The following is a 12,389-nucleotide window of genomic DNA, read 5'->3' on the forward strand; positions in this document are numbered from 1 at the left end:
AGTTATATGGCGAAAGATGATCTAAAATATGTATTTTTATTATGTTTTATTTATTTATTTTTTCTGTTAAACACCCAATAAGTCTATAACTATTGGCCATGTCTAAACTACAAATCAAAATTAACTTTTATCAATAACAAATTTGCAGTATACAATTAAATTCTTTAACGTTCTCAAATTCAATGTCTTTCATCATACATCCCTCTCCACAGTTCAAACGCAGGTTAGGTATTTCACTACATATACAATACGTTTGGGGCTAACATACCAATTTTAATAAAAACTATTTTAAACATTCGTTTTAAATGGTCATCTTTTGGGCGCTGGAAAGATTAATCAAAATCAAATTTAACACCCCCATTTCAGAAATAAAAGATCAAATTTAATAATAAAAAGATACAGAAAAAGATCAAATTTAATAAAAAATAAACAACATGATCAATTTTTATATTATAAAAACAACTTTTAATTAAATAATTCCAAATGAAGTGATCAAATTTAATAAAAAAACAAGATCAAATTTTATACGTATATATAAAAAAAGCTACCCATTAGGAATTATATCTCTCTCTTCTGATTAGCTTACAACTTTTAATTAAATAATTCCAAATGAAGTGACAAATTTAATAAAAAAAAACAAGATCAAATTTTATACGTATATAAAAAAAACTACCAATTAGGAACTATATATATATATATATATATATATATATATATATATATATATATATATATATATCTTTTCTGATTAGCTTACAACTTTTAATTAAATAATTCCAAATGAAGTGATCAAATTTAATAAAAAAAACTACCAATTAGGAACTATATATATATATCTCTCTTCTGATTAGCTTACAACTTTTAATTTAATAATTCCAAATGAAGTGATAATTATAACCGGTTTCGTAACTCAAATTCTCTACGAAAAAGCTGCCTTATCGGTGTACTCCTATATATGAAACTAAAAATTGGAAGATATAGTATAATTATATCCTTAAAATTTTCTTGTATTGGATTTGAATTAAATTCGAGCATGTTATATGTATGAATTGCGTTCCGTCTTGAACAATCTTTAGCCTAGCAAATTGGACCTCGAATAAAATTAAAGGAAGGAAAGAGTCTTTGTCATACTAATATCTAACAATTTAGGTAAATAATTCCTAACATCATTTATTTCCGCAACTTGATCTAATTAGGCAACATTTATTGGTTTAGGATGTTGTTGGAGTTGGGGTTATGACTCATTGATTAATTAGATGTTACGTTGATTGTTTTATGAAAACACCCATCTGACGGTGTACAATTATTATGATGGTTAGAAGTTAGAACTAAAAATAGACGCACAAGGGTACGTTTATATGTGTCTTTTTTTTTCTTTTTTTTTAAAATCACAAATCTAAAACACCTCAAACTCAAAGTATATTAAATTTGCCATAAAATTTTCAATTTAAATTACTCCTATTTTTTAATATGTCATATATTGAATTAAAGGTAATATAATTGCATTACTTTGATAAACAAGTTGTATCGCAACTGTGTCTATCTGGGCGTCACGCATCGAGTCGTCGAAAAAGAAAAAAAGTTGTATCGCAGTTGTATAAATTGTTGCATCAAACCGAAACCATACATTCACTGACATCAGAGAAATTGTATCATATATATTGATTTTCATGTTGTAGCATAATGAAAAATAGTTTGGTTTGACGATAATCAAATCACTTATAATCCTAATAAAAACATATCGGTATCCATGAAGCCGATTTTTATGGATAATGTTGAAACTGACTTCGTGAAGATTACAAATTCACCCTTTTTACATTTTAAAATCTAATTTAGATCTACAATTTTGAATCCGAATGACAAATTCTGGAGTCGTCCGATAAAAAAATCTAACTATCATAATTGAACGTATGTTATTATTTTAAATTAAGTTGTTTTCGAACTACACCACTATATAAATTTGATGGATGTATTCTCATGGAGTTTCCTATTTTAAGCTTAATTCCTTATCAATGTGAGAATGCGTGCATAAAATCTTAGCCCATAATTTTTCTTTACATGATTATATTTTCCTTGCAGAAGAACAGACGACGACTAATCCCGAGATTACATTGATAAATTTATGCAGAAAATTGCCGACGACTAATCAATTTAATGGTGAAAATTTGCCAGCGATACTCTATGATTGTTTTATATTAGAATTGAATAGGAATGGAGAAACCTCTGTTGAAGAAGGACGGGGAAAATGCAGAAACCGTCAATGGGAGAAAAAAGAGAGAAGGAGAAAATATCTTTATTTATTTTGGAAGAGTTGACTACAATTTACTAATTACATTTTATTTTCCAATTCTAATATTTTACATAGATAAACATTCCCTCCATTATATCATAGTTGAAGCGAAACTTTTCGACACGGAATTAAGAAAGGAATGTTGGTGTGTTAAATAAATAGATAAAAGTAGAGAGAATAAAGTATAAAAGTGAATAAAGTAGTGATAATAAAGTAAGAGAAAATAAAGTAAGAAAGAGAGAATTTTTATATATGGAAATGACTCAACTATAAGTCAACTGAGGAAGTATTGGATTTGTATTTAACGTCAACAGTAATAGATTTGGGTTTAACATCAACGACATAAGAGAAATTGGTTTATCATCAACTGGGTGTAATGAACATAATAATTCTAAAGGTATTTTTTTCTTTTATTAGCAAATAAATATACTTCCTTGCATCAAAGATGACCCATTTTTCTTTTTTTTGTTACACATAAGATGACCAAGTACTAAAAAATAGAAATCTATTTATATCTACTTTATTTTCTCTCTCTTATTTACTGCTCCACCTAACAAACAAAATAAAAACAGCATAAAATCTTGTCGCGCCCAAAAAAGGTATAATCTTCCCTGGGACGAAGGAAGTACTCCCTCTGTCCCATTAGAACTGAAACGTTTGTTTTTTCACACATGTTTTGAAAATAATAATAATAAATAGTTAAAATGCAGAAAAAATAAAGTAAAAAACTGAATAATATAAAGGGGACTCTCCTCTACATTATTCTCTCTCTTACTTTATTTTTTCACTACTTTAGTTATTTATTATAATTTTTCCAAAACAAGTACGCAAAAGCGAACGTTGCATATTTAATGAGACAGAGGGAGTATAAATTTAAAGGTCGCATCATGGTGGACTCGAATCCGAAACTTTTTGCCTCATGCATTACCACTATACTTGAGACCTTTGTTTTTGTGTGTTTGCAAATATAGGTTGTAGTTTAATTTCATATTTACGATATTATATACTCCCTCCGTCCTACTTAAGATATCTACCTTTCCTTATTAGTTTAGTTTATCTCACTTAAGATGTCCATTTTTTATATTTGAAATAATTCTTCTTTTTTTTATTAAAATATTCAGCTACATTTTTTTCTCTACTTATTCCACCTAATAATTCCTCCTAAAAGTTCAAGCTATTCAAGAACGTGGACATTTAGAATGAAACTCAGTAGTTAATCGTCTCTTATAAGTTTACATGATTAAAAATTTGAAATGACACTGGCGTTGTATAATTGAGGAAACGTTGTTTGCTGCATTTACTGTTCTACATGATTTGGAAATTGCATATAATTTGGAAATAATGTAGGATATGATTTGATGTTGAAATATTTTCATTTAAATAATGTTCAGTAACAAGCCACTGACGGAAAGTCAGTGATGATAAGGTAGAAGGATGACGATGACATTAAGTTGGCCACAAAAATTGACAAATAATGTTGTGCCCACCAATTTTCTTCAATTAGTTTAAACTATATCTTCCCATTATGGGACATTATCAATCTATCACTCCTGCGATCAATATCAACCAAGCAAGATGCACATTTTTCAAGCGTGCTAGTGAATATCATATTTATACCCGATAATTTAAATAGATTTTTAATTATAAAAATTGAATATTATTTATTAATTATATTTATAGATATAAGATTTTTGTGATATAAATTGGTTAATAATGATATTTTATGATATGGTATAATCATTCACATTAGATATGGAAATTTTGCTTTCCTTTAGTGAGTCTGTTATAGTATATACTATGTCGTTTTACATTTAAACATGACTCTTGAGTTTAATGTAGGACAACTTTGCACAAAAGAGAAACTTTATTATTTTAAATAAAAAAAAAATTCGTTTTAAATACAAAACCAATGTTTAGTGATAAATGGACTTTGGTAAAATCTAAAGATGTTGGGTTCAAAACCGCACTACCTCATTTTTTTTTTATTTTTTAGTACATTTTCATTCCAATCTTCTTTCTTTTTTGCTTTTGTATTCTTAATAGCAAGCTTATATTTCTGTTTTTAATAGCATGCCTATATTTTTATTATTATGTAATTTCATTAGTATTAGCATTTAATTTATATAAAAGTAATTAGCATATGAATTTAATTTAATATTAATTTAAAACTTTAATTAAATGTAATTTGTATGTGAATATTTTATTTTGTATAAATTTATAATTTATACTACATCGAAATGATTATTTAATTATTATAATACATGAAATTAAAATTAAACATTAACGAAAACTATAAAAGTCAGACTCGTGAATAGTTAAGGGAACACACTACTAGAAATTGATAGTAGTATATCACAACATTTATTTTATGAAAATTAATAAAAGGTGCCAATACAATTGGATAGATGGTGGATTGTAAGCGTTGTTGCTAAAATAACGAATGAGATTAAAAAAAAAAATGTTGTGGAGCTCTTTAGAGCATCCCTATCCGTGCTCTTAGCGAAGAACACGGAAGTAGGCCCGGACCCACTTTTACCCCTTGTCCTTAGCTAAGAGCACAACACCCACATCCGTGCTCTTAGCTAAGGACAAGTTCAAGTGTCTTACCATTCTATTATTCAATTTAAATACTCCAATTATTAAAAACATTTCTACGTTATAAAAATACATTCAAAAATAAAAATTACATAATTAAAATCCTAAAAAATAAAAATTACATATTTAAAATCTTAAAAAATAAAAATACATAATTAAAATCCTAGAAAATAAAAAAATACATAATTAAAATCCTACAAAGATGAGAATATGAGAAAAAAGATGAGAGAATGTAGATGATAGAAAAAAGATGAGAGAATATGATTTTTTTTGTGTTGAAGTGGGGGTATTTATAGATGAAAATGTGAATTTTAGGGAAAAAAATTGAAAAATAAATTAAAAGTGGGTAGAAAACGGATATAATTTTTTGGGAAGTGCGAAAATATTTTTTTTTATAAATTTCGAATTTTAAAAAAATAATAAAAAAAATCGAATTTGCCAACGCCTATGCCGTTGGCCAATCAGACGCTTCCACGTAAGGGTGCTCAGCGGCATGGACGGACGAGCTGCAGCGGTGGACGGACGACGGGTGCTCAGCGGATGGACGGACGGACGGGGGTAAGAGCACCGCTGCGGATGCTCTCAAGAATGAAGGAAAGGAATGATTATAATGATGCGATTGAGGATAACCTAATTGGCTAATACCATGTATAGAAATTACTTAATCTAACAGAGTTTTTTTAAATTAGTAAACATGGCACTGCTATTAGTGGATGCGTTTTGATTTGATAAACGGAAATAATGTACCCATACGTAATTCTATAGTATAATATGCAAACACAGTTGATGTATATTAGTACTCCAGTATATACATAAATTCAAATATATATACATTCATCCAGTTACCAGAGCCATGTGTGCAATGTCGACTTATCACACCATATTATCTACCAATCAAAATTCATAGTCGTTGATAATAATAATGCTGAGATTTCGTATTCAGAATTTGAAGTTTGGAACATGAAGAATGTGTAAAAAATTGACGCAAAGATAGATCAAAGTACATGGTCATTGCATGTGTTTGGCTTGTCCGACAAATTATCAGAAGTGTTCTAGCTTTTGAGGCCCGACAATTTGTCATGTAATAGCTAGTTTTCCTCTACCTGTTTATTATCTTGCCTCATTTCCTATGCAGTGAAAGAGGGCATTTGGAGCATTCACAGTGGGGGTTTAGGGGAGGCTACGATGCGATGGGGGTTCACCGGGTGTCGCCCATTGTGGGTGTGGTGCTATGACGTTGAGGGTGTGGGGGTCGTTATCGGGGGAATGGGTTGGGGAGGCCATCTTGATAATATATGATACTCCTATATTCGTAAATATTTTGGTTTTGTAATTTGATAATACACAAATTTTTCCTTTTTAGAAAATGTAAGGTTTAAATTTTTAGGACTTTTAAATTTTAATGTTTTGACTTCGTAAATTTTTTTCTTAATTAATGAAATAATTTCATGGTAAACTAATGTGTGACTAAAAGCGTCTATTATGAAAGTTGTGGTATGACGCAGAAAATGAGAAGAATGATGATATGGTGAAAATATGTGGCGTGATAGGAGACTGCCAATGTGGATACTCTTATTTCATTTTTAGCTCTTTGCCAGAAAAACTAAATTAACTTAGACGATGTGAATTATAGAGTATTAATATTTATAATGGTTTTAGACAAAATCAACATATTGTAATTAGTAAAACAAAACTACATGCAATAAATATATTGACAAATTTCCATAAAAAGCAATAGTAAGATTTGTTAACTTGTCAATCTTGCAACTTTCAATAATAGCTAATTATGTTATAATTTTAATATTTTGTATTTGTCCTATTAATAATGATTTGGAAGAAAATTACACAAAGTATATTATTAAAATTTTAAAGTCTAATTAAGCCTGCTTAACCAGTTCTTCGTTTTCGGATACGCGGAACCGGAACCGGAACCAGCCAGGTAATTGAGGAACCAGGAACCGGAGAATCGATTCCGGTTCTAGTATTTTTTCAAAATTTTCGGTTCCGGTTCTTACCTGGAACCGGATAATATATTAATTTCAGATTTTAAATTTTAGTTTTAATAAAATTTAGTTTTTTTACTTAAATTAAAATTAATCCTAACTTCCTAAGGAGCCACCAACTATTGAGTACATATTTTTCATTTAATATCTCCTCATTTTTTGTATTCAACAGAGTTAGAAATTCATCAAAGGAATGCGCTTCAAATATAAATTCGTTTGATATGCTTTCAATTACTAACACATTGTATAGTTTATCCATTTTTTTCGATTAACATATACAGTGTATATTTTGATACACATCTATATCGTTAAGAAATATACGACAAAATCAAATACTACTATTTCGAAGTTACATTGATTTGTAAGCCTTATATACACATAGACTATAAACATATATGTGTAGGTCTGTCAAATTGGGTACCCGCGGATACCCGATCCGAAATTTACGGGTACCCGATCCCGAAATTCCCAAAATTCAATACCCGATACCCGACCCGAATTTGATTTCGGGTATCCAGTCCCAATTGTGATTTTGATTTTATTTTTTTTGAAAATTAACTACAAACTTTTAGAATTTATTTAATATTATTTAATTCAAATTTAATACAAAGTTGAAGTACTAATATCCAAGTAAAAATAACTACAAACTTTTAGAAATACAAAATTCTTATAGTAGCTCGAATTAAAGAGAAAATAACTACAAACTTTTAGGAATACAAAATTCTTGTAGTAGTTCGAATTTAAAAGAAAATAACTACAAACTTTGAAAAATACAAAATTCATAAGTTATAGTACATATTAATTTTTTTTTTATCCATCCACAATAAGTCAATAACCATCAAAATTCATAAGTTCAAACATTCATCCTTTATAAATATCACAATTCAATAATTCATAAGAATCAAGATCTAACAATAATATCATCAAAAAATTCAAAATTATAAATATCACAAGTCAATGAAATTAAAATTTAATTAAAAAATTAAATTACATATCTTATATGCTAACTATTAAGTATTAATTAAATTATAGTTAAGAAGTTAAATTACATTTAGTTATAATAAAAATATAATTTATTAATTTTAGAAAATAAATCGGATAATTCGGGTATACCCGATCGGATATCGGATAACCCGATACCCGACAATCCAAAATTCTCACTACCCGATCCCGATCCGATATCCGAAAAATCAGGTTTCGGGTATCTAATTATCCGACTTTTTCGGGTTTGGATATCGGGTATCCAATACCCGATATCCATTTTGACAGGCCTATATATGTGGGTGAAAATAGGCTAGCACATAGAAAATTAAAAATAACAAAACATCTAGTTTTGTGAATATCTCAATCATTGAAGTAATCAATTTCATGACTCATTTTTCCTTCTTATTGTTTTATTTGTTGGAAGGTATTTTGCTGAGTGAATAATAATGTAATAAAGATATTATTGAATTGAAATTTCCTAATATGTGGACTAGGCCTAGGCTTAATTTGTATACCATTTTTGAGATGAAGTTGGGCATAAATCACATGATTAGTGGTTATGAACTATATTTTTACTCCACGTTAAAAGTTACTGTATTATTTTAGATATTCAATATTTTGATTTGTATTTTTTTGTGTTTATTTAAAATTTTAGACATTAATTGTTATATTTATAATGTTGAATTATTTAAATAAATTAAATTAAAACTATAAATCAGTTTCGGTTCGGAACAGGAACCGACCGGTTCCTAACCTGATCCGGCTGGGTCCAGTTCCGATTCCGGTTCCAAGATTCATGAAAATTTGTAATTACCGGGTACCCGGTCAACCAGACCGGGTAGAACCGGAACCGGTCGAATAAGCAGGCCTAAGTCTAATCTTATAGTAGTATTCTATATATTCAATACTAAATCAATATATTTGTGATTGATATATAAATTTGAATTTTTTTTTATAAAGTTCAGCTTTTCACGTTATACATAACTAGTGTTAACCCACGTGCGATGCACGACGGAATATTTTTTTGCCATACAGTTTTAAATCGTTAATTGGTTAAACAAAATAAGAAATAATATAACTATTTAATATTTAAAAAATAGAAAAATATACTATATAATAATAATAATTGAATAAATATAAATTCATTTTACACCTAAAGACATAAAATTAAACATATTTGAAATGGAATCAAGTTAAACACAATTATTTGGACAACAATAAAGAGACTATATCAAGTATTGACACTTTTGAGAAATATGTTTAAAACGATCCTTCATATTTCTCTACTAAAAATTAATGTAAATCACACTTTTAATAAAATAATAAATAATAACTCATAATATTCAAAACGTTAAAATTATGACCTAAAAAAAATTCAAATGATAAACTACACAAAAAACATGACATTAATTGGTTGAATTAACATTATTATATTAATGAATAATGATAGCCCCTTTGAACGTTGAAACGTTTATCTTTATTTATTGCACTTTTAAACGTGGCTTATTGGAACATGAAACATACATGCTATTTTGTATGATACTTTACAATTCTGAATACTGCAATTTTTTTTTAAAAAAAATATACTTAATATAATATACTATATTTTACTCAGTATGATCACCTATAGATAAGATAATTAGATTCTCTATATAAAATTAGTTGTATCCCAGAACAATTAAGTCTAAATCCTAATGTTAACAATAGTATTATTAGTAAACCATAATTTGGTAGCAGACTATTTTATTTTGTTTGAACAACTAATTATTTTATCAACTCGATTTTGATAGGTTTAATTATCTCACTGCAAATGTACATATTATGCACCACTTATTATTTCATCATAAGTGATAAAATATTATTTTTTGTGTGACACTACTTAATATAATTATAGCGTCAGTGACAATATAAATATACAAAAATAATAAATTGTATAAAGATGAAGATAAATATTATGCATGTTTCAAGTTAAGGACGTTTACAATTCTTCTATCTATAAGAATTGTAAGATGTATTAAGTTAAAATTCTTGAACCATATACACGTGGTACTTTAACTATTGTAATCAAAGGAAAAAAACAACAACAAATGAAATGGAAACTACATTCAAAATTATAAAATAAACTGAACCATAAATATAGTCGAGAAAAACCCTCTTTCGAATTGACGTATTATCCCCAAAGACGAAACGACTTCCTCCTAACGTATATAACATCTCAAACCCGCTAGGTACCGATGAATTTGATGGAGCTCCAAAAATTGAGCAATACAATGTTCTTAAAATATACAATAAAATGTTTAGAGTCTGAAAGTGAATGAAGAATACTTTTGTTGGTGTGTAATTCATCCACAACTCTATGCATTTTATAGGTACAAAATTAGAATATGAGAGATCATGGAATTAAAATATCATAAATTATAAAATTAAGAGAAAAGAGGTTACAAATTTTATTAAATGGTCATTATCTTATTTAAAAATTTATAACTGCTTACTCATTATATTGCTTTAAAAATTAGTCAAAGAATTTAATAATAATTTTTATTTATTACATTTTCATCCTTTGCGCAATTAATTATTCAAATCCTCCCAAAACTCGTCTTCTATATATGTATAGATAGATAGATATACATTACCGTTTTTAAAAATTACGAAATTAGGTAGAATTTTGTCCCATAAAATGTCTCTTTTTTCATTTTAGTTTGTACCACTAAAGATGTCACATTTCCATTTTTAAAAAAATGTATCTCTCCAATAATATAAATATTATATGCCCATGCCGTCTTATAAATGTGACATCTTTTGTGGGACAGACACATATGGAATATGATATTTTGTACTACTACTAGAACGAGCGGAAAACACCGACAAACCATTATTTAAAAAGCACGGTTATCGAAACCGCAACAAGAAAACGAAACAGAGAGAAGCTCTCTTACCCAATCCCATGGCCTTCTTCTTCGAGTGTTTCTTCCTCTCCCTCTCCATAATCCTCCTCTTTTTCTGGTCAAAAACTCGTCACCGGCGAGCCACGTCGCTGCCCACCAACTGGCCGGTGGTGGGAATGGTCCCGAGTCTCGTCCTCAACATCCACAGACTCCACGACTACGCAACTGAGCTGGCAGCCCAATCCGGCGGCACTTTCCAGTGGAAAGGCCCCCTGTTCTGCAACATGGACATGCTCCTCACCACCAATCCCGCCAACATTCACCACATCTTCAGCCGCAACTTCTCCAACTACCCCAAAGGCCCCGAGTTCAACAAGATCTTCGACATCCTCGGCGACGGCATCTTCAACGCCGACTTCCAAATCTGGGAGCTCCACCGCCGCACCACCCTCTCCTTCTTCACCCACCCCGACTTCTACCCCTTGCTCCAGAGCACCATCTCCCACAAGATCCAACATGACCTTCTCCCTGTCCTTGACCATTTCTCCCAAGCTGGAACGGACCTCGATTTGCAGGATGTTTTCCAGCGATTCACTTTCGACGGCATTTGCAAGCTGGTCTTAGACCACGACCCGCGAAGCTTGTGTTTGGATATGCCTCTTGTCGCGTGCGAGAAGGCCTTCAACGACGCGGTTGATGCTCTGCTCTACCGCCACCTTCTCCCTGAGGGCGTGTGGCGGCTGCAGAAGCGGCTCGGGATTGGGAAGGAGAGGAAGCTCAAAGAAGCTTCTAGAGCCTTCGATGACTTCATCTACCCTTGCGTGGAAAGAGCAGAGGAGGAACCGGATCGCTTCAGCCTGTTAGCATCATTCAAGAAGGAGTTCCAGCACATGACTAATCAAAATTCGAAGAAATTCTTGAGGGATACAGCGTTGAATTTGATGCTTGCTGGCAGAGACACCACTGGCGCGACTCTCACGTGGTTTTTCTGGCTAATTGCTCGCCACCCTTCTTCGGAGGCGAAGATCCGGGAAGAAATCGACAACTGTGGAGGACAAGTCGATGTTCAAAATTCGCGGGGGATGGTCTATTTACATGGGGCTCTGTGCGAGACGCTCCGGCTGTACCCTCCGGTGGCATTGGAGCATAAGGCTCCGATGCGACCGGATATTCTGCCGTGTGGGAAGCACCTGGAAGAGAATGCGAAAGTGATCATCTCATTCTACACGGTGGGGAGAATGGAGAGTGTGTGGGGGAAAGACTGCCTTGAATTTAAGCCGGAGAGGTGGATTTCTCCGAGCGGGAAGATCAAACACGAGGCGTCGTATAAGTTTCCGGCGTTCAACGCGGGGCCGAGGACGTGCTTGGGGAAGGAGATGGCGTTTATACAGATGAAGATGGTGGCGGCAGCGATCTTGCAACGCTACCACGTGAAGCTTGTGGAGGGTCATGTAGTTTCACCTCGTAACTCTGTCATACTTCAAACAGAACATGGTTTGAAGGTGACTTTGTCGAAGATCACATATTAATCTCTTACTATCTCAGTTTGTCTATGTTGCTTGACTATTCTGTTTTGAAATCCATTGTTTATGAGAGTATTAATAAATAATAAGTACTTAAAATCTGTGTAAA

At 31.1% G+C, this 12,389-nt stretch overlaps 1 pseudogene; it reads left to right on the forward strand.

Moving 5' to 3' along the window:
* Nucleotides 1-10,749: 10,749 nt before the first annotated feature.
* LOC125190749 (alkane hydroxylase MAH1 pseudogene) lies at nucleotides 10,750-12,389 on the forward strand (annotated as a pseudogene).

This window comes from Salvia hispanica, chromosome 5 (genome assembly GCF_029641045.1).
Source record: "Salvia hispanica isolate PSC_SH4W2 chromosome 5, Shi_PSC_v1, whole genome shotgun sequence".
Taxonomy (NCBI): domain Eukaryota; kingdom Viridiplantae; phylum Streptophyta; class Magnoliopsida; order Lamiales; family Lamiaceae; genus Salvia; species Salvia hispanica.